Source organism: Canis lupus, chromosome 3 (assembly GCF_011100685.1).
Source record: "Canis lupus familiaris isolate Mischka breed German Shepherd chromosome 3, alternate assembly UU_Cfam_GSD_1.0, whole genome shotgun sequence".
In the NCBI taxonomy this organism is placed as follows: domain Eukaryota; kingdom Metazoa; phylum Chordata; class Mammalia; order Carnivora; family Canidae; genus Canis; species Canis lupus.
The window spans coordinates 30890207-30917376 of record NC_049224.1 but is presented as its reverse complement, the minus strand read 5'-3'; the positions used below and the strand labels follow the sequence as shown (position 1 = coordinate 30917376).

The 27170-nt window shown below is 41.5% G+C and overlaps 1 protein-coding gene, 1 long non-coding RNA gene and 1 pseudogene across 4 annotated transcripts in view; 2 read left to right on the top strand and 1 right to left on the bottom strand.

Moving 5' to 3' along the window:
• Positions 1–539, bottom strand: part of POC5 (POC5 centriolar protein) — a 37347-nt gene extending 36808 nt beyond the window's left edge. The window contains exon 1 of the mRNA XM_038532520.1: positions 521–539. The gene's annotated coding sequence lies outside the window, so the exon portion shown is untranslated. The remainder of the gene's footprint in view (positions 1–520) is intronic.
• On the top strand, positions 81–21653 carry LOC100682947. Of its 3 annotated transcripts, none has more exons than XR_005356876.1 (5): positions 81–296; positions 9194–9533; positions 17352–17396; positions 19853–19909; positions 20356–21653. It is a non-coding gene; the product is annotated as an uncharacterized LOC100682947 (long non-coding RNA). The 3 variants fall into 3 exon arrangements; XR_005356874.1 differs by having other exon boundaries at positions 81–451; XR_005356875.1 differs by lacking the exon at positions 17352–17396 and having other exon boundaries at positions 82–451.
• Positions 5788–6929, top strand: LOC100682710 (annotated as a pseudogene).
• Positions 21654–27170: the final 5517 nt, after the last annotated feature.

Genomic DNA, 27170 nt, shown 5'->3' with positions numbered 1-27170 from the left:
GCAGCCTCGGGGGCGGGGCCCTGGCCGCCGGGGACGCACCCGGCGGGGCGGGGTTCTGGAGGGAGAGCCCCGCCCCCGGCGCCGGCGGCAGCAGGGGGCGGGGCCGTGGGCGGATGAGGACCCGCGGACCTGAGCCGCGGGCTCTCTCGGCTCGGCCCTGGGCCCGGCTGGGTGAGAGGGCGCCCAGCTGCGCTGATGACCTCCGATGACCCCCAAAGCCCGTGCTGGCCCTTGTGCATAAGAATCCTCTTGTCCGTAATGCCCTGCCACAGGATCGTTGGAGGTGCTTTTTAAAAGTACGGATTCCTGACACCCACCCCTCTGCTTAATTCCTTCCGTCTTAGCGCCAGGGAATCAGAATTTTTAACGAGGACTACCAGTGATTCTGGTGGAAGAGTCAGCGGACCACACTGTAAGAAACTGCTGGACGGCGTGTTACTAATGACCTCAGGTCAGGCCCTTCTGGCGAAGTGACTATGAACCTTAGAATAATCGGGTCATAATTGTATCCTGGCTCTACCAGCTATTCACTGCCACCTTGGGTAATGCTGCCCACGTTAGGATCCAGGTTGCAAAGGGGGAGCCCCATCTGGGGACCAAGTAATGAGCTCTGGCTGTTCTCAGGCTCCCTTTGTTACGGGAGGATGAGGTGTCTGCGTTTTGTTAGTTTCTGTAGATAGAAATGGCATAACCTGGGCCCCGTCTACCTTCCCGTTGGCAGAGCCAGACTTCTACGTGTACAAACAATGAAGTCAGAGGAGCCAGCAGTTTCTTTGGCATGAGCTATGCTTGTGTTCCTCTCCCCCGCCCTCTCCCGTGGTTATCATAAATAGAACAAATTCCTACTAATGCATATGAATTCATACCTGGTTGAAATATGTTTTTGAATTGAAATGCAACTAATGACTCCATACACTGTAATTTTTACTGCTGGACTTCCCCCTTTCTCTCCTGCCTCTTGGCCCCATGTTGCTCTTCTCTGTCTTCTCTGTCCTGGGGGGTAGATTTTCATAGAAAAACATTGGGTAGATCATCTCCATTCTTCTGTGAGGGTACAGAGAGAAAGAGACCAAACCTAATATGGATATCAGGAATTTAAAACTGATTCTTTTCCCAAGATTCTGAGAGAAGGGGAGAGGGGGAGAGATGGAGAAAGAGAGAATCAAACACCTGCAAATTCATAATTAAATTGCCAGCTTGAACCTTCATAATTATTCATTCAACAAATAATAATCTAACATTCATCAGATGTAAAACATTTTGTTGGTGCTAGGAATAGAGTGGTGAACAAAATAGACACAGTCTGCCCTCTTGGGAAAAAGGACACATCAAAGAGGAACAAAAAACCCCACACATGTGAATAAAAAATTATGAATTATGTTTGAAGAGAAGGGATAGCAGGAAATGCCTGACTGAGAAAGTTTATTTAAGCTGAGACCTGAAGATGAACACGTAAAGAACTTATTTTATTAATAAAGACACATATGTTACTATGTTCTGGGCATTATATTCATTAACTCATTTAATTCTCAGATTATCTCTATGATATAGATGCTGTACCCATCCTTGTTTTAAAGATATGAAAACTGAAGCTCACAGAGTTTATGTGGCTTGCCTAGGATCACACAGCCAATAAGAACAGAATTGGTGTTCAAATGGAGGCAGTCCAGACTCCAAGTCCATGTTCTTATCATTCAGTATGCTCTGTTGGGAACTGCATGTCAGTTATGTATTGGATGGTGTCCTCCAAAAAACGATATTTAAGTCCTAACCCCTTGTACTTGTGAATATGATCTTACTTGAGAATAGGGTCTTTGCAAATATAATCGAGTTAAAATGAGGTCATTTTGGATTGGAGTAGGGCCTATCCAAAACTAGTGTCCTTTTGGAGAGAGAGATATAGGGAAGAAGATGAAGGCATTACAGAGAGTCAGATGGAAAAGTTCAGTTTTATTTTTTTATTTAAAGATTTTATTTTATTTATTCGTGAGAGACACAGAGCGAGAGAGAGAGGCAGAGACACAGGCAGAGGAGAAGCAGGCTCCATGCAGGGAGCCCGACGTGGGACTCCATCCTGGGTCTCCAGGATCATGCCCTGGGCTGCAGGCGGCGCTAAACCGCTGCACCACTGGGGCTGTCCAAAAGTTCAGTTTTAAATATGCTATCTGGAATGCCTAGAGATAGCCCAGTGCACTGTCCTTTAGGCCATTTGACATACATGTCTTGAGCCCAGAAAAGAGATCTGGACTCATAAAAAAAAAAAGGGGGGGGTATGCTTTGGATATAGATATGTGGAGGACTCCAAAAAGGCTCCAGTTCTTCATATCTCCCGTATCAATGTCCTTTGCCATGCCCTCTCATTAATGGCCAATGGGATTTAACAAACGTGGTGGAGGCAGAGGCTTTAAAGGCACTTGTGTGATTGACTTGGCTTATTCTTGCCCTCTTTTTTGATCATGGGGACATGCCTAGACTAGCCAGCTGGAAGATGAAAGACATGTGTATTAGACTTGAGGTGCCTTGTCATCCTGGTGGAGGCCATCCCAGATCAGTCTGTAGCCTACTGACATTCAGACAGGGGTGAAAGTCCAATAAAAAATGGTAAGACCACCAGGTAAACTTCCAGAGCCATGAACTCAGTGAATGTTGATTGTCTAAAGCCACTGTGTTTTGGGTGGTTTGTTATGTAGATTAACTCATAAGAGAGAACTGATAAGATGCAATTTAAAGCTAAGGAACTAGATGAGACAGCCCTGGGGGAAGCAGGGGTTGGGGAGAGTAGGCTGAGTAGAGAAGAGGGTTCAGAACCAAACCCTGGAGTCAGCTACTGGTTAAGGGCTGGTATCCTTACATGTCAATGGAGAAGCAGCAAAAGAGACTGAGAAGGAGAGGCCAGAGAAGTGGGAGGAGAACCTGGAGAGGCTTCAGTAAAATGCTAGTGAAGTGGCTAATGAGTTTAACGATATGGAGACCTTTCCGGGCCTTTAGGTGCCCTAAATTCTGAACCTCTGCTCTAATAATCTTTCATCTTCTTTTAATCATCACTGTTTTAGATTTGGCTGTTGGTGAATTTGGCTTGGATTGTTTCTATAGTTGCATGTTTTCATTTCTTCTTTCTACAACTCACGCTTCTTCTTTCTACAACTCACGCTTCACAATGCTGACACATTATCTTCTTAAAATAACATTGCATTGCATAACTTCTCCCTCAAAAACCTTCCATGGTGTTATATAGCATTCAAAGCTCTCCTAAACACAGAAGATCTAGGCTGGAATCTTTAAATTGTCCATGTACTAGGTATACAACTTTAGGGAAGTTCTGTATCTTTTATGAACATAAGCCACATCTTTTTTAAAGTTGAGAAAATAATAGAACCTACCAAAACTAAATCTAAATCTGAACCTGAATCAACCCGTCTATCTACCTATGAAAATTATCCCTTTTGAAGCTGGGGAGATATCAGCCTAGTTAGATTACGCGTCCTAGTCTACTTTGCAGTTTAGTGAGGCAATTGAATATGTGTGCAAGTGGAATGTACCATTCCCTGAACTAGTTTTTAAGACTTTAGGTATGTTTTTTCTGAGCCTTTTCTTTCCCCACTGTGTTGAATGATCATGTGAAATAGAACTCCTTTGCCAGTTCTGTAATATTAAAAAAAAAGTTTTTTCCCTTTAAGTACTTGTTTTTGGGGGTCAGTCTGTTACAGCCATCACTAATATAATTTCTAGGTGTGTATAGATGGATACGACACTGCTGGGAGGCAATGTATATGAAAGTATTTTTTAAATTTTTTAAAGTGAGGTAAAATAGCATAGGGTTTGGAGTCATAAAATCTGGTGTTTAACTTTTTTCCAGAAGTTAGCATCAAGTTTTACGTCTCTCTAAGGACCCCATGGGAACATTTACTATCAGTGGTGGCAAGAGTTGAAACCCGTGTCATTTTTGCTAGACCTGGGTTAGGGTATTGATTTGAAACTTGTTTCTTTTTCAGGTCATCTGTGACTCATCTAAAAACGTCTCCTGGGATCCCTGGGTGGCTCAGAGGTTTGGCGCCTGCTTGCGGCCCAGGGGGTGATCCTGGAGTCCCGGGATGGTGTCCCACATCCAGCTCCCCACAGGGAGCCTGCTTCTCCCTCTGCCTACGTCTCTGCCTCTCTCTCTGTGTCTCTCATGAGTAAATAAATAAAATCTTTTAAATAAATAAATAAATAAATAAATAAATAAATATTAAGAAAAGGTCTCTTCACCCTATTTGTTTAGCTGGGACTTTAAGGGAAAGATCCTCAATCTGGGAATCTAACACAAATGACTTGTCCTAGGGTAGCAACCGTAATTTAGTCTATCACTGTGATTTTATGGAGGAGTAAATTAGATCTAGAGGAAAATAGATTTACTTTTCTTGAGTTGCACATCTGAGGAGAGAGAGAGAGAGAGAGAGAGAGAGAGAGAGAGAGAGAGACATGTCCAGAGGAAGGGAAAGGAATAGCGGTGGAGATGGGGAGATTTCAGAGTCACAGCCCTTGCCAGGGCCTCTGTCTGGGTAGAGGCTGCCATAATCTTACCTATCTTTCCACCAGACTGCCAGACTCAGATTTTCTTCCCTTCTTTTTCATCTCATCTACTCCTCAATTCAAATGTACCTAAGGCTGGACTTTGTTTCTCCAGGTCATAGGTGGTTGACATAATAATAATTTAATCTATACAGAGAGAGGAACCAGCCTCCAGAGTGCTCCTCTCCCTGTGAGTTATGAACACTGGCCTTCTGGAAACAATGTTTTGGTTTTTCTGAATCAGATAAATGACTTGATGGTGAGATTTGAGTTCCAGCAGGAAGGTGCGCAAAGAACGTGATAGATTATTTTTGGGTAAGAGGCTCACAGTGTGTGTCCCCAAATAGAACTTCTGTAGCTGAATTCATAGAACACATTTACCTGAGGCAGAGCAAAGGGAGAAAGACTGTCACTTAGCCAAGACACAGGGTGGTAGCAGGCACCACGGGCGCTGTGGTCTACAGACATGGCACCATGGCAGTGCTGTGCAGGGGCAAGTATTTGCTGTGGAGTAAGAGCTTGTTCAGGATATTTTGATTCCCTGGATTCCGCAGTTATATTTTGTTACCCAGCACTCCCTGGCTCTTTTATAGTAGAGGGGGGTTAATTTCTTAGCTTCCTCATCAGCCTTCTGTTCTTCCTAATTATAAGGACTCATCCGGGACCCTCTCCATTAGCATCCTCCAGCCATGTGAAATCTTCTTCACCTTTCATGTTTCTTTGGATAAAGCCATCTAAGTCTAGCTGTGAGAGGCAGGATTAATTAGTTTTTCAGAGAATAAGTTAGTGAGTCCCACTGATGTTTTGAATACTACACAGATGCTGTATTCTTGGGTCTTTAGGGTTTCTGAGATGGGTTTGCAGATCAGGGTAATTCAGCCCAGTGATGAGAACCTGTGCAATTGGAGGTTAGGGAAGCATATGCAAAACCGACCAGAAGCCACTGCACTTATCAGCAAATTTCATATGATTGTTTGGTAAAAGCTCCACAGGTCTACACAGGTCACCTCTTTCAGGACTCTGCAACCAAATGAGCCAACTGTGGGCCCCTTGCAATCAGGAGTTTACAGCTACAGGAGCCCTGGAGACAGAGGCTGGGCCCAGGGAGGAGCAGCAGCACTCAGGCTCCTGCTCCCACAGAACTCACAGGAAGAGTTCTCTCATAAAGACGTTTGTAGTCAGAACTTTATGCTGCATTTTTATTCAGGAAAGAAGCAGGAACAGAAGAATGTCACTTCCTAGGAATCCAGCACTGGAGAAATGAGGAAAATTCTTCCAAGGCTGGTCTCCCATGCAGAATTGAGGAAACTTTTCTGTTCAGCTGATGCAGTATGGTTTGAGGTTGATAGCACAATCATCAGAGAAGATGGAATTGATGAGCTAGCCAAACTGTATGGAGTTGAGGATACTATGTCAGAGATGGCATGGCAAGCCATGGGTGGGGCATGCATTTCACGGCTGCCCTCACAGAGCACTCAGCTCTGATCCAGCCTGGCAGGGATCAGGTGCCATGGCTGATAGTAGCGCACCCCTTACACCTGACCCCGGCATAAAGGAGCTAGTAAGTCGCCTGCAATAGGTTTTCCTGTCGCCTGCAATAGGTTTTCCTATTATCCGGTGACTTTAGGAACATTGTAGAGCATGTTGCTTCAAAACTCAATATCCAGGGCACCTGGGTGGTTCAGTCAATTGACTGCCTCTGGCTCAGGTCATGATCCTAGGAGTCCTGGGATCGAGCCCCTGAGTCAGGCTCCCAGCTCAGTAGGGAGTCTGCTTCTCCCTCTCCCTCTGCCCCCGCCCCTGCTTGTGCTTTCTGTCTCTCTCTCTCCATTTCAAATAAATAAATAATTTTAAAAATATTTTATTTATTTATTCATGAGAGACACACAGAGAGAGGCAGAGACAGAGGCAGAGGGAGAAGCAGGCTCCCTGCAGGGAGCCTGATGTGGGACTTGATTCTAGGACTCCAGGATCACGCTCTGAGCTGAAGGCAGACAGACGCTCAACCACTGAACCACTCAGGCATCCCAAATAAATAATTTTAAAAAAAAAAGCTCAGTATCCCATTAACCAATGTACTGGCCAGTAAGCTGAAATTCTACTTTGATGGTGAATATGCAGGTTTTAATGAGATGCAGCCAACAGCCAAATCTGGTGGGAAAGAAAAGTTTTTAAATTTGTGAAGGAAAAATTTCACTTTTAAGAAAATGGTCATGATTAGAGATGGAGCCATAGACATGGAAGCCTGTCTTCCTGCTGGTGTTTCCACTGAGTTTGTAGGAAATGTGATCACACAACTAAAAGACAACTCGGAATGGTACAACTCGGAATGGTATATCACTGATTTTGTAGAGCTTTTGGGAGAATTTGCAAAATAATATCAATTTTCATGTAGTTCATAACAACTTCAGGTTAATTTTTTTTAAAGATTTTATTTATTTATTCATGAGAGAAAGAGATAGAGGCAGAGACACAGGCAGAGGGGGAAGCAGGCTCCATGCAGGGAACCCGATGTGGGACTCAATCCCAGGACTTCAGGATCATTCGCTGGGCTGAAGACAGAAGCTTAACCGCTGAGCCACCCAGGCGTCCCAGGATAATTTTTTAAAGTTAGAATTTGAGGGGTGCCTGACTGAGTCAGTTGATAGCACGTGCAATTCTTGATCTCAGGATCATGAATTTAAGCCCTATGTTGGGTGTGGAACCTACTTAAAATAAAAAATTTTTTAAAGTTATAGTTTGATACTATTTGCTTACAATTGTCTATTACAACGAAATGTATAGATTTGGTACTGTTTATCTGTACTTCCAAGTAAACTATGGAAAATTGCTTTTTTTTATTTTTTATTTTATTTTATTTTTTTTGAAAATTGCTTTTTTTTAAACTGTGGTACCAATTTTATTATGATGATTAATTACTTGGAGAGTTTTATAATCTGAATTCTTTGTGTGTTCTCCTAGCTATATTTTCTTTAAAGCCTTTTAAAAGTAGATGGAAAAATAAATAAATAAAATAAAATAAAAGTAGATGGTAAATTGTACACCTTCACTATTGGAAATATAGGTAGGCAGGTTTTTGTGAACATTGCTTTTCCTTTTGGTAGGTAAATAAAAGCTTGTCCATGTATCAGAAAAAAAAAAAAAACTATGCAATTCTAAATTATGGCTCTTCCCTTCCACCTTCCCTTCCCTTCTTTTTTTATTCCCTCTGTTTTCAATGGAGGGAAGGACAGAGAAGCTAGATCCAGCAACTGAAAGCAGATTTGGAATGTTGTGGTAGGTAGAACTTGTTTCATCTCACTGATAGTACCATTTGTATGGATTTTTTTTCTGTTCCAGTTTGTGAGAGGTGATGCCAATCATTCCGCCTCCCATCTACGAACACATTCCAAAGTTCAGTTGTAAATGTATTGTTTGTAAGTTGAAATGCATCTTTCTACAGAAAATTGAAGATACTGTAACTCCAAGATTAGCTCAGTTATGATTTTCTAATGGGGCTGAAACGTTGTTCACAAGCAATAAAATAAAGTAGAAAATAATACTGTTGCAATACTAGTGAGCTGGATAAGGAGGACAAATAACAGTGAATGAAACAAATTTTTTACTGTGTTTATCTTGAATGCTGATGAGAAGGACAAAGGGTGGCATGGTTGTGAAAGCAGGGCCATGCGGTGTGCCCAAAAGGGGGCTAGTCGAAAGCATATTGAACACGGGACTCAATGGGGTGATGGCAGATGAGGAGACACTCAAAGCTAGTGTGAACCCCTTCTATTTTTCCGCTCTCAGATACCACGGGGGGGGGGGGGGGGGCTGCCAAGCTCCCAGCCCCTTGTGAGCATGTGTGCCTGCCGATCTCACACAAGTTTATGGTGTAAGAGGAAATGTTAGTCTCACCTTATACAGTCTGTGTCTGCGTCTTCATGGGTCTCCCATTTCCAAATCTGTTGAAAGATAGGTGAAAGGAGGTTGGGAGTCCCAGATCGTAGCCTCCATCGTGTTGCTTACCCCTCCGGGTCAGTCTTCAGTCTGATATTAGTTCCCATTATATACCCCCCTCCAATCCCTCGGGTCTTCTTCTTTTATTTATTTATTTATTTATTTATTTATTTATTTATTTATTTATTTTTAAAATTTATTTATGATAGTCACAGAGAGAGAGAGAGAGAGAGAGGCAGAGACATAGGCAGAAGGAGAAGCAGGCTCCATGCACCGGGAGCCCGACGTGGGACTCGATCCCGGGTCTCCAGGATCACGCCCTGGGCCAAAGGCAGGCGCCAAACGGCTGCGCCATCCAAGGATCCCCCCTCGGGTCTTCTGAGTCCCTAGCCTGCATCAAAGTCACCTGAATCATTTACCAAAAACGTGGATTGCTGGGCTCCACCCTCAGGGGTTCTGACTAAGTACTCTTGGGGTCGAACCCAAGACTGCGTTTCCAACAAGTGCCCCGCTGACTCTGGGGCTCTGTCCTGGGCCATACTTTGTCCCAGGTCAGTCCAGGTCCTCCGCCGGGAGCAGCATCTGTTGGGCCCCAGGCGTCAGCCTTCTCCACCCGCGTCACAATCGGACCTCTCTTAGGGTCTGCGCGGGCCCCTCCTAACTTCCTACGTGGTGCTCTGGAGGTTGAAGTCCATTTCTTTCCTAGGTCCCGAAGATACCTTTCCAGACTGAGGACTATGGAGCCCTGTTCAAGAGGAGACCTCTGGGGTTCTGGAGCTTGGGGGTCTCCTCTCTTCGACTCAGTTCCTCTGTTCTCAGTTGCCTGCCACATATTCACCCCCAGCAGATCCACTCGCTGAAACTCCCCTAAGTAGCACCAGGTCCTGATCTGTCCTCTTGGCAAGTGGGTGTCTGATCCTGAGAGCCAGTTTGTGTCGCCTCCAATAGCTTTTAGCAGACATCTGGTCCCTGCCTCAGAGCTGCCATCGTTGAAGCTGTGAAGCGGCTTCTGGGGACCCAGTGCCACAGTCTTGGCTCCCTGACCTGTAAGTTTGGATTCTTCCCATGTACTATCTCATCACTCACTATCTCATGGTGACCTTTATCCTCGGGAAACATATATTTTGCTATTAGTTTGTTACAAAATTCTGTGTCGTTAAATCATGGGACCAAGACTACATTCCCAATAAATTTAGTTTGATAATATACAGGAAATTGTGATGATTTTTCAGACTTTTTTTTTTTTTTTTTTTTTTTTTCAGTTTCAAGCTCATGCAGCCTTGGAGTAAAGCCAAAGTCTCTATAATATTTCCTTTGTTTGGTCCCTAACAACCTATCTTAAAACAAGCCTTCCCCCTGACTGCTTCCTGGTGAATCATAGTGGCTAGTTCATGCACAGTCACAGAGTGTCTTCTCAGGTCCCCAGGAAATGTCCTCCTTCCCTAAGTGACCTGCTGCCAGGACCTCAAATAGCTCCAGAGACCCTGCTGATCCTGCCTAAGGTGTCTTCACCTCCCACATCCACCAAGATGGCTCTGCTCTCTCAGTCAGCTGCCAAAGGCATATTGCTGGCCACTCTGCCCTGTCAATAATTAATGTGTCTGCTGAATGTATCGGCACCTATTGTTAGCAGATTGCTAGTGTTGTGCACTGTTGATAGAGACATCGATGATAGAGCCTTGACCTGACAAAAATGTCATGGCACCAATAGGTTCTCTAAGAATGTGGGAAGGATCCCTGTATTCTTCTGTGTTTTTCCTGGGTTCCAAAGTAGTGCTTCTGGTGGTGCCAGTGACTAGAGAGAATTTAGTGAGAAGGACCTTCCTGGCAGAGATGGCCAGCTGTCTACCGGAATTCCATTATGTAGAATTAGTACCAAGAAACAGCTGCCTGAGATTTCAAAAGTTTTTGAGTCTCCCACCCCACCTGTGCATTCAGTGGAATCATGGAATGAGTTCACCACAGTTTCACATTCACAACTTCACAGAGCTGATGTGTATCATTTCCAGGCCAAGGAGTTTAAGGAGTAGATGTAACTCCCTTTCCTTTCTTTCTCCTTCAGCTGACTCTAAGACCTGAGGGAATGTCAGAATGTAGGATGGAAGGAACTAGAACACCTTGGACTCCTCTATAAGCAAAAATACATTCTCTGTACACTTAAAAATGATTAAAATGGTCAATTGTTAATAATAGTTTACCACAATTTAAAAACTACATTTCTACTATTCTAAATTACTAAAAATTTGAGGCTTATGTGTACAGGAGCTAATGTTACCCTAATTAATTCTCATCTAAGTTCATTCTCATTTAGAGCTCCATTTCCCAGAAACTTATTTCAGGCCACACACAGGGTGCAGTAGAAGCAACACTCAAAATTCCTTTCTTCTTTTCACATTGGCCCTTTGTCCTTGACAAGTCTTTCTGTGGACTACTTTAATACTCCTTTAAAGACCTTTCTAGAAACAGACTCTAGTTATTATAGAGTAATAGTTAAGCTCACAGACCCCAAACACAATTTTGTTGGGTTTGAACATCACCTCTGCCCTTTACTAGCTGTGTGACCTTTGGCAAATTACTTTTAACCTCTGTGTGTGTCACTTGTGTTAACTGCAAAATCATCGGGCAATAATATTACTTATCTAGACATCCTTGTGAGGATTCCATGAGTCAAAAGATGTAGAGTACATATACCTGGCTGAAGAACAGCACATCACTGTTACATTATTGATGATATTCATAGCCCCATTAGTCACACATGTGTGAATCTTGGATAAACAATTTTAATTTGAACTGAGCTTCTTTCTACAAAATAGTAAAATGCCACATTAATAAGAGATGTGATTTCCACTCTGAGAGGAAGGGCATGTCCTTATATTTTGCGGTGCTAAACTCAAAAGTACTTGAGTTATGTATCAAGCAATGTGCGAGGCCACTTCACATATTTTGCTCCTAATTGTATCAAAATTCTGCATAATTAAATCATTAGACCAGAAATACATTCAATAGTTGGGTGGTATGTGGGGAATTGTGATAAAATGTTAACCATTATTATAGGTACAATACTGTATTATGTATTTACCTGTAAGGTATAAGAATTAATTTTTAGAATGTTATTTGCCCTTTAGAGTTTTTATTAACAAGAAAAAAAGCAAATATATAAACCAAGTCAATTAAAAGTTATTTATCTTCTAGAAACACCAGAAAAGAATGACTTTAAAAAGTGAGTTTTTGCAAATCTCAAGTGTCATCTTTATCCACTAAGATAAATAAGATACATAATCCTGATATTATATAAAGCAAGCTCTATCATAAACCCTCTAAAAAATATGTAGATTCTAATAATTTGAAAAAAATAAAGGTTTTTTTTTTAAAGTTATGGGTTGATAGAATTACATATTTAAAAAGAACTTTGTGTTGGTTATCATTTAACTGACGTGAGTCATTCTTTTCCCAGGATGTGTGGGTCGGTATTTGAAACTATTTTAATGAAAATTTAAATGTCATTGGTTTATTTTCTATGACATTGTACACTCATCAAATGTGTCTAAACACATAGAATTCTAAGAACATATGCCAAAACATGTTCTTCTGCAAAATCAAATTTAAATAAGATTGCAAAATACCATGATAACCCTATATAGACTATAATTCAAATAATTGAAATCACAACTGAAGATGCTGACAGAAACATACACAGTATAGAAGCATTAAGTTTACTATGAGAATAATGAGAAGATGTAATCGATTTGGTCAATTTCTAAGAATCAAGTCACATAGATTACCCACATTTCTTTAAAAAGAGCTTTATTTTTTTTTCTTTTTTTTTTTTTTAATTTTTATTTATTTATGATAGTCACACAGAGAGAGAGAAACAGAGGCAGAGACATAGGCAGAGGGAGAAGCAGGCTCCATATACCGGGAGCCCGATGTGGGATTCGATCCTGGGTCTCCAGGATCGCGCCCTGGGCCAAAGGCAGGCGCTAAACCGCTGCGCCACCCAGGGATCCCTAAAAAGAGCTTTAAAAGTGAACAGATATAAATTCACTATGACCAGTGAATATATGATATATATTTATATAATGTAAATATGTAATCTAAATTATTTTAAAGTATAGGGCAGCCCAGGTGGCTCAGCGGTTTAGCACCTGCCTTCAGCCCAGGGCCTGATTCTGAAGACCGGATCAAGTCCCACACCAAGCTCCGTGCATGGAGCCTGCTTCTCCCTCTGCCTGTGTCTCTGCCTCTCTCTCTCTCTCATGAATAAATAAATAAAATATTTAAAAAAATAAATTATTTTAAATTATAAATAATCCAGTCTTAATAAAAGTATGGAAAATATATGGGAGGGTTTTTATCTTTTTTTTTTTTTTTGAGGCAAAAGGGATTTGAAGAAAATTCAATGGAAATATTGCTATCCAACACTGTCATTTAGAAATTACTTTTCAAGGAAAAAAAGTTTAATTGTATTGCTAATTAAATATCTTTCACCCTCCTAATAATAAAATTCTAATCATAGGTGACTGTGAATACTTTAAATTTTCTCTTGTACACTTTGCTGATGAAAAATAATAAGATTTTATTCATGTAGTTATTTATTTATTTATTAGCAAGTGAGAGAGAAAGAGAATGCATGCATGCGTGCACAAGAGTGTACAAGAGCTGGGGGAGGAGCAAAGACAGAGAATCTCAAGCTGACTGTGCACTGGTGCAGTGGGGCTCTATATCTCGACTCTGAGATCATAATCTGAACCCAAACCAAAAGTCGTTGCTTAACTGACTGAGCCACCCAGATGCCCCAAGACTCCTTTTTTTAAATTAGAGGTTTCATTATTTTATTATTTTTGGCATGTATTTTTTCCTCTTCTTCCTCAGTTCCCTATTGCAGCCCATAAAATCCCAAATCTTATTCAAAGCCTATATAAAATACTACTTCCCCTAAGAAGCCCAGTTTTGCTTTTTCTTTTGTTTTTTTTTTATTTTATTTTATTTCTTTTGATGTCTTCCCACCTCATGCACTCCATCTGCTTAACTCACATTGCATAATGCTGTGTATCTGCGGTATATTGCTGGGTCCTCTGGGCAGATTGTGCCTTCTTCCTTTTTGTGTCACCTGGGGGACCAAGCACAGGCCTATGTGCAGTGGGCCCTAAATAAATACTTGCTGAATTAAAAATGCTAAGTAATTATGGTTTTTCCAGTACTCTGTACAATAATTTGTGTTTGCTGTTGATCCAAACCTCTGTTCACTTAGGTAGGTCTGCAAATGCCTTCCGAACAAAGCTTAGCCTGCAGCATGACTCAGCAATGCAGTCTGTGTAGCTTCTACAGAATGAAAGGAAGATTCCTTCAGCCACACCAGGGGGCAGTGTGATACACATCTGCATGGCCATCAAGGCTCCTAAGCGAGGAAAAAGGATGCAGTGCTTCTGCAAAGAAAACATTTAGAAAATAATACAAAAGGGGTAATGAACTTAATTTTCTGTACTTTAATCAGACACCCCAAGATTGCCATGCTGTATATCACTGCTGCCGACAGGGAAAAGTGGAAAAAAGTTTTATTATTTGTGTTGTCAACAGGTACACAGAGAGAAATAGACCTGTACCTAGACAGACAGGAGTCCATCTTTGCACTTATATAAAGGTATAGAAAAAAAGAGGTATAGAAGTGATCATTTTGAAAGTTAATGTTGTTATATTATTGTGTAAATATGAGAATGGCTATAAAAGGCACAATTATTATTTGCAATTCAAATGGTCAGAGCATCTTACTTATCAATTAAGAGATTAATCTGATTCTCAATACATGCATTTTTTGAGTTACAAGATGGATGAATTTAGGAGCAAGTGACTGATTTGTGCAAATTTTTTTTTCCATGCTTACAAATAGCATTTTTGCCTCAAAGTTGGGATTTCATCTGAAGTCCCACTGCATCTGACATATGTAGAATGAGGGACGATTGCATTATACTGCTCTCAGTGCCGTGCCGTCGTCTTCTGTGCAGTAGCACACTACGTGCTTGTTAGGTATCATCACTTCCACATTTCAGTTGATGAGTATTTACTGGAACTGTAGGATAAAGGAAGCACTCACTAACAAAGGCAAATGTCTCCTTTAGGGCTTATTGTGGACATTTGTCATTGTGGGCATTTCTGATTGCCCAGCACCCTTTGAACACTTTTCTAATGTTTGCAAAACATCCTGTTTTATGAGTCCCCCCTCCCCCCACCGCCCCGGGGTTGAAACTGAAAACTGGCTTTCCTCGATTCCCTCGCAGCAAGGGTACAGGTGTGTGGCCTAGGTTCCACCAATCAGTTGCCCTTGCATGTGGCTGACTGGGAAGTGGGCAATGGGAGGAAGGAAGCATGCGGAATCTGTTATTTGGCAAGTGCTGCAACAAAAGTGTTGGGCTCTTTGGGGCGTCACTGTCAGAATTTCTGGTATCCACTCCTGAGCAGCACTCAGCATGAGCTGGGCCCCATCCACGCAAGTGGTGGTAGAGGGGCTGACCGGTGACAGCAGGGGCGTTTGAGCTGTAGTGGCTCCTGCGGAGTGTTGGACATTGTTCTGGATGCTCAGTGTCCGAGTCTGGTCTTAGCTTCTGGGAGCTACTTGCTGACCTTTAATTAATTCTTTTTCCTCTTCAGCCAGCCAAGGTAGCTTTTGTTGTTTGCCATTTAAAACTTTGACAGAAACAAACAATGAAAGGACATACTTTTTTTTAGACATAAATTTTGGGATAACTTGTAAAAAAATGTCTCCTATTATGAATCTGGGGAAATGTTCTTAGGAAAACAAGAAAGGAAGAAAGAATATAATACAATACTTATATCCTGGACCTGATTACAGATCCAATAAATGAGATAAAGCAGGGACACCTGGGTGACTCAGTGGATGAGTGTCTGCCTTTGGCTCAGGGCATGATCCTGGGGTCCTGGGATCGAGTTCCTCATCAGGTTCTCTGCAGGGAGCCTGCTTTTCGCTCTGCCTATGTCTCTGCCTCTCTCTGTGTCTCTCATGAATAAATAAATAAAATATTTTTTAAAAATGAGATAAAGCAACTGCAACTGAGTGAAAATAAAGTCATTTTAATATTCATATCTATAAGTACCTGCTTTCTATAAATAGGGGAGAGAAAATCTTAATGTTTAGAAATAGGATTATATCATGTCAGGAAACACTTAAATTTGATATCAAAGAGTAATTGAGCAAAGTACCAATCTTTTAGAAAAGCTGAATAGAAAACTGTTGTTTTTGTTTGATTAGTATCCCATTTTCCTTCAAGTTACAGAATCCTTCTTTATTCCTGGGAACCCTTGAGAGGATAAGAAATAATTCTTGAGAAGAGTGGGGCAAGAGGTTATAACATGATAAAATTTTTATAACTTATCCCCAATTTATGAACCAGGAAGTGTGCTCTCACCAGATACTGAATTGATCAACACTTTGATCTTAGACTTCCAGCCTCCAGAACTGTTAGAAATAAATGTTTATTGTTTAAATCACCCCGTTTATGGTGCTTTGTTGTAGTATCCCCAATGGACTAAACATTCCCCCAATCTTCACCTCAACAAAACGCCAGTCTGATTTTTTAAAAATCACTATAGATGACTTTTAACTTATTCTGGAAATTCAAATAAGCGGTATCAGAGTATGTACCCTCGTCCTGGCCACTTTCACCCAGTGTTATGTTTGTGAAATTCATCCATGTTATTTTGTTTATCAGTATAATTTGTCCCCCTTTTTTTTTTTTGTTTTTTTTTACTGAGTACCACTGCATTTATTCACCTGTGGGTGGACATTTGGGCTGTTTCCAGTTTGAGGTGTTATTAACGTTCATATATATGTCTTTTTATGGACACGTTTTTGTTCTCTTGGGTAAATACCTAAGACTGTAGTTGCTGCTATGCATTAATTATTTTTACATATTGTTGGATTTGATTTGCTAATATTTTATTTATGGCTTTCATGTCTCTATTCATAAGGCCAAGGGAAGTCGCCATAACTATCATTCAAAGAAGGAAACATTTAGTCCTTTACTGGGAGGTTGACAAAATACAAACCCTTTGGCTCCTTACTTGTGTCAGAGCCATCGGAGCATCAGTCCCTTAATCCTAAGCAAAGGTCAGTGGAACCAGAATACATATGAACCCAATGGAATCATCCATTACCACAGGAAGAAAGGTATGAGAAATGAATAATATGGCCATGGCAATAAGGAGTCATGCTGAAATTCAGGTGCAGCAAGACTCCATTCTCAGAACTCTAAGTAAACTTGCTCTGCACTCCTTCCAATCTCTCTCTTTGGGAGTTGATGTACATATGTTCTTAGGAAACCAATCCACAAGTCAATAATCTTATGATGGAAAGATAGAGACTCCCCAGAGGGGAGCTGTACATTTTTGGGGGGCTACTGATATAATTTAAAATGTCATCATGAGGCCGACTGTTTTTAGTTGTGGTGGTGTCACTACTGTACTACTGCATCCGAAGGTGGGTTCAGAAAAAGTACAGTTGCTCTGAATCCATGGAGTTACAGTTACAACATCAGATCCAATGTCCTCTTTCTTAAGTGTGGATTGTCTTAGGAGTGTTGCTGCTTTAAAAACTGTCAGATTCCTAAAAAGTAAAGATTTTTTTATGAAAGTGAAGATTTACAATGAATTTACTGCAACTTCTCTTTCCTATATACTTTTAAAATATCTGACTGAATCTTTGGCATGTACTGAAGCAATCAGTAGGTTTTTAAGAACCTTATTGTTCCAAAATGTTTCATCACAAAATTAGGAATTATGTAAAGATAATTGAGGTAAAAGACGAACATATTGTTCTCCTGACTCATTTCAGTTCTTCTGACTCATTTCAGTCCTTCCCCGACAATGAATTTTCATGAGCTGCTTGGACTATTAAGGTAAATTGATATTTTAAAGTGATTACTTGTGACAGGAGTACAACACTGGTAGGCTTTTGTTTACATATTTATATTTATATGGAATATCTATGACCCAATTGTGAGTAAAATACCTCCGTTTTTATTTTTATTTATTTATTTTTTTTTAAATTTATTTTTTATTGGTGTTCAATTTACTAACATACAGAATAACCCCTAGTGCCCATCACCCATTCACTCCCACCCCCCGCCCTTCTCCCCTTCTACCACCCCTAGTTCGTTTCCCAGAGTTAGCAGTCTTTACGTTCTGTCCCCCTTTCTGATATTTCCCACACATTTCTTCTCCCTTCCCTTATATTCCCTTTCACTATTATTTATATTCCCCAAATGAATGAGAACATATAATGTTTGTCCTTCTCTGACTGACTTACTTCACTCAGCATAATACCCTCCAGTTCCATCCACGTTGAAGCAAATGGTGGGTATTTGTCATTTCTAATAGCTGAGTAATATTCCATTGTATACATAAACCACATCTTCTTTATCCATTCATCTTTCGTTGGACACCGAGGCTCCTTCCACAGTTTGGCTATCGTGGCCATTGCTGCTAGAAACATCGGGGTGCAGGTGTCCCGGCGTTTCATTGCATTTGTATCTTTGGGGTAAATCCCCAACAGTGCAATTGCTGGGTCGTAGGGCAGGTATATTTTTAACTGTTTGAGGAACCTCCACACAGTTTTCCAGAGTGGCTGCACCAGTTCACATTCCCACCAACAGTGTAAGAGGGTTCCCTTTTCTCCGCATCCTCTCCAACATTTGTGGTTTCCTGCCTTGTTAATTTTCCCCATTCTCACTGGTGTGAGGTGGTATCTCATTGTGGTTTTGATTTGTATTTCCCTGATGGCAAGTGATGCAGAGCATTTTCTCATATGCATGTTGGCCATGTCTATGTCTTCCTCTGTGAGATTTCTATTCATGTCTTTTGCCCATTTCATGATTGGATTGTTTGTTTCTTTGGTGTTGAGTTTAATAAGTTCTTTATAGATCTTGGAAACTAGCCCTTTATCTGATATGTCATTTGCAAATATCTTCCCCCATTCTGTAGGTTGTCTTTGAGTTTTGCTGACTGTATCCTTTGCTGTGCAAAAGCTTCTTATCTTGATGAAGTCCCAATAGTTCATTTTTGCTTTTGTTTCTTTTGCCTTCGTGGATGTATCTTGCAAGAAGTTACTATGGCCGAGTTCAAAAAGGGTGTTGCCTGTGTTCTTCTCTAGGATTTTGATGGAATCTTGTCTCACATTTAGATCTTTCATCCATTTTGAGTTTATCTTTGTGTATGGTGAAAGAGAGTGGTCTAGTTTCATTCTTCTGCATGTGGATGTCAATACCTCCGTTTTTAAATTGCTCATTTAGTATAATACTTGCCAAACATCACTTGAACAAATACTTAATATATGTGAAACACAAGTGCTATAAGACTTGCCTTTAAAATATTTAATTAAGATGGGACGCCTAGGTGGCTCAGCGGTTGAGTGTCTACCTTTTGCTCAGGTCGTGACCCAGGGGTCCTGGGATCCAGTTCCACGTCGGGCTCCCTGCGTGGAGCCTGCTTCTCCCTCTGCCTGTGTCTCTGCCCCTCTCTCTCTCTGTGTCTCATGGATGAATAAGTAAAATCTTTAAAAAAAATTTAATTAAGAAATGGGGGAAGCATCTTAGATATAATATAAATAGCTTATATGACTTTGTGGGGAAAGATCTATTAGAAGAATTTTTCTGGACTCCTTTGAGAGCCGCCTTTTTCCTTTAACCAAGTAAATAATATTCTTTCAAAATGTATTGCTTGACTTCCTGCCATCTTAGGCAGAACAAATAGAATATGATCTGCACCTTCTATAGGTGATAATTAATGTATGTCAGTTAGACAAGGGGTCTTGCTCCGCGGTATTAGAGTGCAGACACCAAAGGAAGAGATCAGAAAATGAAGCAGCGCAGCAGTTTGGGGCCATATAGTAAATGATGGGGCCCTCTAGTAAATGCTTCCTGTCTCCTGTCTCATACCTGTTGACTTCTAATCTATTCATTTCAACGCAGGAAGATTGAGAGTTGATACAAGAAACCAGATAACTTTAGCTATTCCCTCACTAACTTTATTTTCTATTCTTTTTACATTGTTGTTTTGGAGGGGGGGGGGCCTAAATGCTGTCACGCAGTTATCAAGTGTATATATATGTATATATGTATATATATGTATACATATATTTTTAAAGATTTTATTTATTCATGAGAGATACACAGAGAGAGGCAGAAACATAGGCTGAGGAGAAGCACACTCCCTGCAGGGACCCTGATGTGGGACTTGATCCCAGGAGCCCGGGGTCATGACCTGAGCTGAAGGCAGATGCTCAACCACTGAGTCACTCAGGTGCCCTCAAGTGCATATTATTCATAGACCTTTTCCTCTCTTTTTTATGCCATAGGTCTTCCAGTTTGGTCAAAGAGTGACTGCTGGAAACATGGCACCTTACTGGACTAAGGTATGTGTGCTGTACAAGCTTTCAGTTTGTAAGGTAAGTATGTTCTGGGGATCTAATTAATGTACAGCATGGTGACTGTAGTTAATAATACTGTTTTATGTATTTAAGATTTGCTACAAGATCTTAAGTGTAGTCACTGCATGCACACACGCACTGTATGCACACACACACATGCACACACACAGACAAATGGTAATCCTGCGAGGTGATGGATGTATTAACCACTTAGATTGTGGTGATCATTTCACATATGTATGTGTGTGTGTGTATATATATATATGTAATCACGTTGTACACCTTAAATATATACAATTCTTATTTGTCAATTATAATAAAGCTGGGAGGAAAAAAGTCCTTATACTAAAGTATAAGGAAAGCATTGGATGGCCCTCTCAAGACATGCTTTAAAACTTTTTTTTTCTGTTTCTGTCTTTTCTGGGACAAAGATTCAGATAAGAGAAGTTCATCTGACAGGTGAAGGACACATGGGCAGTGAAGGCACAGGCTCTGTGCCTCCATGGACAGCTGGCCCAGCGCAGACTGGAGTGCACCAGGGCCACTGGGAGCACCAGGCCCACTGGGAGCATCGGGACCACTAGGAGCACCAGGCCCACCTGGAGCACCACCACCACCGGGAGCATCGGTCCCACTGGGAGCATCGGACCCACTGGGAGCACTGCCAGCGGCGCCAGCAGCGCCAACACCGAGCCCACTGGGAGCACCAGGCCCACTGGGAGCAGCACCAGCACCGGGAGCACCGAGCCCACCGGGAGCACCTCCAGCACCGGGAGCATCGAGCCCACCGGGAGCACTGGAGCGCCGATCCGCCTCAGGAGCCTCTCCCTCGGCCTGTGCCTCTGCCTCTCCGGGTCTCTCATGAATAAATACATAATATCTAAAAAAAAAAAAAAAATTCATTTGAGCGGAAACCAACAGGAATGCGGCAGGGCCAAGCGAAAATGGTCAGAGCGCTTTGCCATAGGCGGGAGCCGGGGAGAGATTTACAGCCTAAAGCCTAGTTGACTGTGACTGGTCGAACTGAGCTTTCAATTTTGTGACCTTCAGGCATTTATAAACTTAGATTTCGGCTTGCTTAGGAAGGCTGCCGCAGCGTTGGAACCGCCTGTCTCAGGGCCTCCTTGTTTCATGAATCCAAAGGGCTTCTTGTCCTGAAGCGGCCATGGGGAGGGGGTAAAGATGCGGCACCTCGGTGTCCCCTGCAGCTAGACACCTGGACACAGAGGGGCCCCTGTGGCTTGTAGACTGGCATTTTGAGAACAAATTGGCAACCTAAAGAAAGAGGTAAATTGAAGGAAGCTCAAATTATCTGACATTGAGTTTATTCTGCAGCAAAGGAATTGCAATTTGAAAATATGAACTTATAGCAAGCTGTAGGTGCACCCCTTGAGGCTTTGCAGGTTTGTATTTATGGGCAAGGAGTACGAAGAAGGGGAGTCCAGCCAAGAAGCTCATTAGCTTGAAGATAGGCAGAGATTCTTGATGGATGTTCATTGCTCAGGAGTATGTTTCCATCTTTTATAAATCAGGCATTTATGGGAAATCAGTCTCTCAGTTCTTCCAACAGCACAGGCATGAGATTCTCCATTTCATATCCTCTGGTTCCATCTTAGGTTGGAATCCTTTCATAAAATCAAGATACAGTTGTGAGTTTCCCTTATACTAGTATCTAGAAACACTGGTCTGTAATGTTTCTGGAGGAAAAACTCAATTCCTATTAAGCAGATCCACATTGCCTGTCTTTTCTGATGGACTTCCTGAATGACTTATCCAGTGAATTGTCTAACGCAGCCCTCTACTTTTATAATAATTTAACTACTGCCAATTTGAATTTATTCTGTCTTGAATAGTCCGCTGTGGTGAGATGAGTGAGAGGTGATTGATTTTCTAGTGTCAGTTTACTCTAATCCCTCAAATCAGACAGTTTTTAAAATTACAGAGTAATGATTCTGAAAAAGATTATGTCAAGCACTGCTTACTTATGGAAATTTTATCCTGTCTGTGTAAGATGCTCAGCGACGGGAGCAGGGAGTACAAATGAACAGGGATTCTGTATATGGCAGCAGAAAGCTCTTTTTATTGGCTGGCATTTTTTTGTGTGTGGATCCATTTCTCCTCAAATCCATTTGTCCCTAGAGGTATGTCTATAATGGAGTCTCACACATCTGCATACCCTTACAGGGTTGGCACATGTGCTAATTTTATGTGTCAACTTGACTGAGCCAAGGGGTGCCCAGATGGAACGTTAAACCTCTAAGTGTGTCTGTGAGGGTGTTTCTGGATGAGATGAGCATTTGAAAGCATACATCCAAGTGGATTGCCCTCCCCAGCATGGGTGGCTCTCATCCAATCCATTGAGGGCCTCAGGGAACAAAAATCAGAGCAAAAGAGAACTCATTCCTATCTTGGCTTCTTGCTTGAGCCAGGACATCAGTGTTCTGCCCCTGGACTGGGATTTACACTATCAACTCCTGTGGTTCTTAGGTCTGTGAGCTCAGACTGGAACACCACCACCAGCTTTCTTGGGTCTTCGCTTATAGGCAGCAGGTCATGGGACTTCTCAGCCCCCATAGTCATGTGAGCTAATTCATCATCATGAATCTATAGTATCCCTGTGGTTATATTTCTCTGGAGAACCCTGATGAAGGCAGCATGTGACCAGGGCTGAGCCAATTAGTTTACTATCTGGTTGAGCACACAGAGGTAGAAACATGATCCAGCCATGGCCAACCTCTGTGTGTGTGTTTGTGTGTGCATGTGTGTGTTGGGGGGGGAGGAGAAAGAGAGAGAGGTAGGGGGAGAGGAAGTCGGAGAGAGAGAGAGGGCGGGAAGGAGAGAGATTGATTAAAGATGCTGGAAGAATGAAATTCCCTTTCTGCCTCATTTGTTAATCTGATAAGAGACCAGGCATGATTGTGACAATGCAGCCAAGTAGAGACAGGTAGTGGAGACAAAAAGTCCTAGAGACTTTAGTCCCTAGATCTGGCTGTGCTTAAGCTCAACATCAGGGCCTCTGTTCTTCTTCTTCTTCTTTTTTTTTTTTTAATTTTTTATTTATTTATGATAGTCACAGAGAGAAAGAGAGAGAGGCAGAGACACAGGCAGAGGGAGAAGCAGGCTCCATGCACCGGGAGCCCGACGTGGGATTCGATCCCAGGTCTCCAGGATCGCGCCCTGGGCCAAAGGCAGGTGCCAAAGCGCTGCGCCACCCAGGGATCCCAGGGCCTCTGTTTTTCTGTGAGCTAATTCCTCTTCCTTTTCTTCCTCTTTCTCTTTTGTTTAGTTTAACTTAGATTTCTAGCACCTACAGTAGAAAGAGTTCTGACTAAAACACATACTGAGAACTGGTAAGAAATTGAAGATGAAAATGAGAAAATGTACCAGGAAAATTTTTTTTTGAGAAATTAGCTTGACGATTAAAAATATCCTTAAATACGATAAAAACTGATTTAAGGGCAGCCTCAGTGGCCCAGCAGTTTAGCGCCTGCCTTCAGCCCAGGGTGTGATCCTGGAGACCCGGGATCAAGTCCCATGTCGTGCTCCCTGCATGGAGCCTGCTTCTCCCTCTGCCTGTGTCTCTGTCTCTGTGTGTCTCATGAATAAATAAAATCTTTAAAAAAAACTGATTTGATATCAATTAATAAGATGTTTTTCTTGAAACCAGAAGATGTGCGAAATTATGTTTTCACTGGCTGTTGTATTACAACACTCCTGAGAAAGAGCGCTAATATTTATGTTTACTTGCAGAAAATTACTCCTGAATATTTTTGTTTCCTGGCATTCAGTTTCAATATGTTTGTGAAAGCTGGTGAATAAATACGTATATTCTTTTATAGTTTTAGTTCCAATGTGGAACTTTATTTCTAAGGTTAAGGGATTACAATGTGAAGTGAATCCCAAACACAAAAAACATTTCTTGATGTGCAATATTTATGCTTTCCAGCAAATCAAATAGTACTCATAATTCTTTTGAGAAGTTGTCAGAAAGCCATGAGATTTCAGGTGATGTCTGCTTTGGAAACCTCTAAGGTTCATTATAGGGTGGTCAATCTTGTGGCAAATCCTTCTCTCCTGATCACCAAGACCTCTCGGTGCCACCGAGCCATGATCTCAGCTATAGTTGCCTTACCTTTAAAGTGACTCATAGGGGCAGCCTGGGTGGTTCAGGGGTTTAGCACTACCTTCAGCCCAAGTCCTGATACTGGAGACCTGGGATCAAGACCCACATCGGACTCCCTGCATGAGGCCTGCTTCTCCGTCTGCCTGTGTCTCTGACTGTCTCTCTCCCTGTGTCTCTCATGAATAAATAAATAAAATCTTTTTTTAAAAAGTGACTCTTAGTTGTACAGCAAAAATGAATAATCTATAGAAGGGCAGTGGGCTGGAGCCTCTCAGTGCAGATGTTCAGAGTTCCGCCCGTAACTATCCATGGAGGCACCTAGGTTGTAAATATGAGGACAGTTGCACAACGATTGACACAAATCATCTGTTCTCAAACTTTGTTTACAGGACCCCTTAAAGATTGTTGAAAAACTCAAAGAGTTTTTGTTTATGTGGGTTACATCTATTTATATTTACAGTATTACAAGTTAAATCAGGAAAATCTAAGTAGTGGGAAGCTTAAAAGCGCATGGTGCAGGATATGAATTTCCAGTATTCTAATTTATATTGAAAGATTAGAGTTTGTAATTGACAGCAATTACTGTGTTCTTTTCCTTAAAGTAACTAGAATGTGAAGTGAAAATGTCCACCAATATGCAAATCCAAATAACCATACAAATAACCATACCAACCCAGTATCTTTTTAAGACAACCTGGTGTTCTATCAAAAGGTGTCTAGTTCAGCTCACAACTTAAATACTCTCACACAGGTTGTTTTCCTTGAACGAGCCAATGCACTTTGGTATACAGCAGAAGCACTTTATGAGGACCTCCTGTTTCAGAACATAGAATATTAAGCAGGAGTATACTTAAGGATTGAGAACTAACACTTTTTTCCGTGCTTTATCCAGGGCATTCTTATGCAAAACTGACTTTTCTTTTCTTTTTTTTTTTTAACTGCAAGCACAGGGCAACGAAGAACAGTAAATGACGATGAGAATAATTCGGTGCCACTGCTTTGGTCAGTGCCAGCAGTTTTAGCCACGTTGTTTTTTGCACCATCAGCACAAGTGACAATACAATAGAAAATGCAATTATCACCTCAATGTCATCATGAAAATCATTTTGACTTCTGGGTTCCTGGGAGGGAATTGGGAACCCCAAGGCATGGCAGAGCTTACTTTGAGGATCACTGATTTAAGAAGTGCCATCATTCTGTCATTCAAAGAAAGCCTTATAAGTACCTTAAGTACCTGCTTATTGCCAGGCACTTCCGGACACATGGGATGCGTCAGTTATTGTTATTGTCTAGCAGGGTGGGGACAGACAGTATGACAATAGATGTGATGAATAGGTGACCTGGGAGATGCATGAGGACATGGTAAGTGCTGTGGAAACAGAAGTACGGTGAGGTAAGGGTGATCGGGAATGTTCGAGGTGACAAGCAGCAAGTGGAAATTTTAGATTGATCTGGGAAGACTTAATTGCAAAGGTGATATAGAAGCAAAGTCTTGTCTTTTTATATTTTAATTCCAATTTAGTTAATAGTGTTATATTAGTTTTAGGTGTACAATGTAGTGATTCAACAGATATATAACCTGGTTTTCACACAAGTGCACCCCTTGATCCCCATCAGCTATTTTCTGCATGCCCCACATACCTCCTCTCTGCTAACCACGAGCTTGTTCTCTATAGTTAAGAGTCTGTTTCTTGGTTTCTCTCTCTCTTTTTTTCCCTTTTGTTCTTTTGTTTCTTAAATTCCACAGGTGAGTAAAATCCTATGGCATTTGTCTTTGACTAACTTATTTCACCAGGTTATACTCTCTAGCTCCATCCTTGTTGCAAATGGCAAGATTTCATTCTAAAAAAAGATTTTATTTATTTATTCATGAGAGACACACACAGAGAGAGGCAGAGGCCCAGGCAGAGAGAAGCAGGCTCCATGCAGGGAGCCCGACGCAGGACTCGTTCTGAGACTCAAGGATCACGCCCTGGGCCGACGGCAGATGCTGAACTGCTGAGCCACCCGGGCTGCCCCTTCATTCTTTTTCATATCTGAATAATATTCCATTATATATGTATATCACTTGCTTCTTTATTTATCGATCAGTGGACACGGGCTGCTTCCATAGTTTACTATTGTAGATAATGCTGCTATAAACATAGGGGGGCATGCATCCCTTTGAATTAGTGTTTTGTATTCTGTGGGTAAATAGCCAGCAGAGTGAGTACTGGATTGTTCTATTTTAAACATACTGTTTTCCACATTGACTGCACCAGTTTATATTCCCACCAATAATGTAAGAGGTTCTCCTTTCTCCACATGTAATGTGCCCATTACATCACAAGCCCTCCTTGGTGTCCATCACCCAGTTACCCCATCCCCCCTCGCCCCAGCCAGCGACCCTCAGTTTGTTTCCTATGATTAAGAGTCTCTCGGGGATCCCTGGGTGGCGCAGCGGTTTGGCGCCTGCCTTTGGCCCAGGGTGCGATCCTGGAGACCTGGGATCGAATCCCACGTCGGGCTCCCAGTGCATGGAGCCTGCTTCTCCCTCTGCCTGTGTCTCTGCCTCTCTCTCTCTCTGTGTGACTATCATAAGTAAATAAAAATTAAAAAAAAAAAAGAGTCTTTCATGGTTTGTCTCCCTCTCTGATTCATCTTGTTTTATTTTTACCTCCCTTCCCCTATGATCCTATTTTGTTTCTTAAATTCTACATGTGAGTGAAATCCTATGATAATTGTCTTTCTCTGATTGACTTATTTTGCTTAGCCTAATACCCTCTAGTTCTATTCACATCTTTGCAAATGGCAAGATTTCATTTTTTTGATGGGTGAGGAGTATTCCATTGCATATATACATACCACCTCTTCTTTATCATCTATTGATGGACATCTGGCCTCTTTCCATAGTTTGGCTATTGTGGATACAGCTGCTATAAACATTGGGGTGCAGATAACAGTTTGGCAGTTTCTTGTAAAGTTAAGTATCCACTTACCATTTAACCTAGCAATCCCACAATTAGATATGTATCCTACAGAAATGAAAATTTATATTCAGTGAAAACCTGTAGATGAATATCCGTAACAATTTTATTTGTAATAGGCAAAAATTAGAAATAATCCAAATGTCCTTCAACAAGT